The following is a 4277-nucleotide window of genomic DNA, read 5'->3' as shown; positions in this document are numbered from 1 at the left end:
CATATCACCCACAGAGCATGGGGCAGAGTACCCCCACATTACCAGCTTACACATATCACCCACAGAGCACGGGGCAGGGTACCCCCACATTACCAGCTTACACATATCACCCACAGAGCACGGGGCAGGATACCCCCACATTACCAGCTTACACATATCCCCCACAGAGCATGGGGCAGGGTACCCCCACATTACCAGCTTACACATATCCCCCACAGAGCATGGGGCAGGGTACCCCCACATTACCAGCTTAAACATATCCCCCACAGAGCATGGGGCAGGGTACCCCCACATTACCAGCTTACACATATCACCCACAGAGCACGGGGCAGGATACCCCCACATTTTCAGCTTACACATATCACCCACAGAGCATGGGGCAGGGTACCTCCACATTACCAGCTTACACATGTCACCCACAGAGCACGGGGCAGGGTACCCCCACATTACCAGCTTACAGATATCACCCACAGAGCACGGTGCAGGATACCCCCACATTACCAGCTTACACATATCACCCACAGAGCACGGCGCAGGATACCCCCACATTACCAGCTTACACATATCACCCACAGAGCACGGGGCAGGATACCCCCACATTACCAGCTTACACATATCACCCACAGAGCACGGGGCAGGATACCCCCACATTACCAGCTTACACATATCACCCACAGAGCACGGGGCAGGATACCCCCACATTATCAGCTTACACATATCACCCACAGAGCACAGGCAGGGTACCCCCACATTACCAGCTTACACATATCCCCAACAGAGCATGGGGCAGGGTACCCCCACATTACCAGCTTACACATATCCCCAACAGAGCACGGGGCAGGATACCCCCACATTACCAGCTTACACATATCCCCAACAGAGCACGGGGCAGGGTACCCCCACATTACCAGCTTACACATATCCCCCACAGAGCATGGGGCAGGATACCCCCACATTATCAGCTTACACATATCCCCCACAGAGCACGAGGCAGGGTACCCCCACATTACCAGCTTACATATGTCACCCACAGAGCACGGGGCAGGGTACCCCTACATTACCAGCTTATACATATCCCCCACAGAGCATGGGGCAGGGAACCCCCACATTACCAGCTTACACATATCACCCACAGAGCATGGGGCAGGGAACCCCCACATTACCAGCTTACTCATATCACCCACAGAGAACGGGGCAGGATACCCCCACATTACCAGCTTACACATATCCCCCACAGAGCATGGGGCAGGATACCCCCACATTACCAGCTTACACATATCCCCCACAGAGCATGGGGCAGGGAACGCCCACATTACCAGCTTACACATATCCCCCACAGAGCATGGGGCAGGGAACCCCCACATTACCAGCTTACACATATCCCCCACAGAGCATGGGGCAGGATACCCCCACATTATCAGCTTACACATATCACCGACAGAGCATGGGGCAGGATACCCCCACATTACCAGCTTACACATATCCCCCACAGAGCACGGGGCAGGGTACCCCCACATTACCAGCTTACACATATCCCCCACAGAGCATGGGGCAGGATACCCCCACACTACCAGCTTACACATATCACCCACAGAGCACGGGGCAGGGTACCCCCACATTACCAGCTTACACATATCACCCACAGAGCATGGGGCAGGGTACCCCCACATTACCAGCTTACACATGTCACCCACAGAGCATGGGGCAGGGTACCCCCACATTACCAGCTTACACATATCACCCACAGAGCATGGGGCAGGGTACCCCCACATTACCAGCTTACACATATCACCCACAGAGCACGGGGCAGGATACCCCCACATTATCAGCTTACACATATCACCCACAGAGCACGGGGCAGGATACCCCCACATTACCAGCTTACACATATCACCCACAGAGCATGGGGCAGGATACCCCCACATTACCAGCTTACACATATCCCCCACAGAGCACAGGGCAGGGTACCCCCACATTATCAGCTTACACATATCACCCACAGAGCATGGGGCAGGGTACCCCCACATTACCAGCTTACACATATCACCCACAGAGCATGGGGCACAGTACCCCCACATTACCAGCTTACACATATCCCCCACAGAGCATGGGGCAGGGTACCCCCACATTACCAGCTTACACATATCACCCACAGAGCATGGGGCAGAGTACCCCCACATTACCAGCTTACACATATCCCCCACAGAGCATGGGGCAGGGTACCCCCACATTACCAGCTTACACATATCACCCACAGAGCATGGGGCAGAGTACCCCCACATTACCAGCTTACACATATCACCCACAGAGCACGGGGCAGGGTACCCCCACATTACCAGCTTACACATATCACCCACAGAGCACGGGGCAGGGTACCCCCACATTACCAGCTTACACATATCACCCACAGAGCATGGGGCAGGGTACCCCCACATTACCAGCTTAAACATATCCCCCACAGAGCATGGGGCAGGGTACCCCCACATTACCAGCTTACACATATCACCCACAGAGCACGGGGCAGGATACCCCCACATTTTCAGCTTACACATATCACCCACAGAGCATGGGGCAGGGTACCTCCACATTACCAGCTTACACATGTCACCCACAGAGCACGGGGCAGGGTACCCCCACATTACCAGCTTACAGATATCACCCACAGAGCATGGGGCAGGGTACCCCCACATTATCAGCTTACACATATCACCCACAGAGCACAGGCAGGGTACCCCCACATTACCAGCTTACACATATCACCCACAGAGCACGGCGCAGGATACCCCCACATTACCAGCTTACACATATCACCCACAGAGCACGGGGCAGGATACCCCCACATTACCAGCTTACACATATCACCCACAGAGCACGGGGCAGGATACCCCCACATTACCAGCTTACACATATCACCCACAGAGCACGGGGCAGGATACCCCCACATTATCAGCTTACACATATCACCCACAGAGCACAGGCAGGGTACCCCCACATTACCAGCTTACACATATCACCCACAGAGCATGGGGCAGGGTACTCCCACATTACCAGCTTACACATATCACCCACAGAGCATGGGGCAGGGTACCCCCACATTACCAGCTTACACATATCACCCACAGAGCACGAGCAGGGTACCCCCACATTACCAGCTTTCACATATCCCCCACAGAGCACGGGGCAGGGTACCCCCACATTACCAGCTTACACATATCCCCCACAGAGCACGGGGCAGGGTACCCCCACATTACCAGCTTACACATATCACCCACAGAGCATGGGGCAGGGTACCCCCACATTACCAGCTTACACATATCCCCCACAGAGCACGGGGCAGGGTACCCCCACATTACCAGCTTATGTAGCGCCCCCACCGCCGCAGGGCCGAGGGGTTACCCGGTACCGGGCCTCTGAGTCTCTGCTCTGGGGTTGTCACGGCGGCTAGGCCCCGGTCCCTGACCCTGCCGTGGGGCGCACAGTGAATGATAGGTGTGGATGTAGGTAGTGCGGTGCAGTAAATAACGAGGACACCAGGTTGCAGTCTCTTTACCTCTTTACTGAAGATCTCTGGGTCCTCAATCCAGAATACGGTTCACCAGGCTGCGCAAGTCCGGCCGGTCCAATGGCACCTCCAGAGTTCTCTTCACAGGTGGAAATCGGTGCCTTCCTTCTAGCGCTATGTGTTGCGGTCCTTCCCTGCTGTGCTTACGGAAAGTCCCCACAACCGTTGTGTCTGTTTCTTAAGTTCCCTCACAACTCGATTAAATTATGTTCTTCTAATCCTCCGTCCCTCCCGGTTGTTCTGGTTGGGACGGCACCCGTTTGACGGGTAGGCTCGGAGCTCTTCCGGGACCCTAGAGTCGCCCCTCTCCACAAGGTGCCCCCCAAGACTGCATAGGTGATTTAAGTTACACAGCCCGCCTTAAACTGACTGTCCTGCCGCTGTTTAGAGTATTGCTTGAAGCTGATTGTTATAATACTCCCTCGGCGTTCCGGCCACCGGTAATGCGCCTCAGTAGGGTGTTGCTCCGGTCTTACAGCACGACCCCTACTGGTATTCTCCTATCGCTTGATCTCGTTTCTCACTCAGCACAATCTATCTCGCTTCTAGTCCTTCCTTGGGCACCGCCGCTTCCCGGAGCTGGAGCGGACCCGTTACGTTCTTTCCAATGCCAAGCCTCTGCCAGGATCCCACCCCTGACAGAGACCCTACTGTCTCTTCCTCCACAACACCCTCTGCCACCAGGTGTTGCTTCGTCCAATCCAGTCCGCTTTCT

This window comes from Ranitomeya variabilis, chromosome 5 (assembly GCF_051348905.1).
Source record: "Ranitomeya variabilis isolate aRanVar5 chromosome 5, aRanVar5.hap1, whole genome shotgun sequence".
NCBI lineage: Eukaryota > Metazoa > Chordata > Amphibia > Anura > Dendrobatidae > Ranitomeya > Ranitomeya variabilis.
This window is presented reverse-complemented; position numbering follows the sequence as displayed.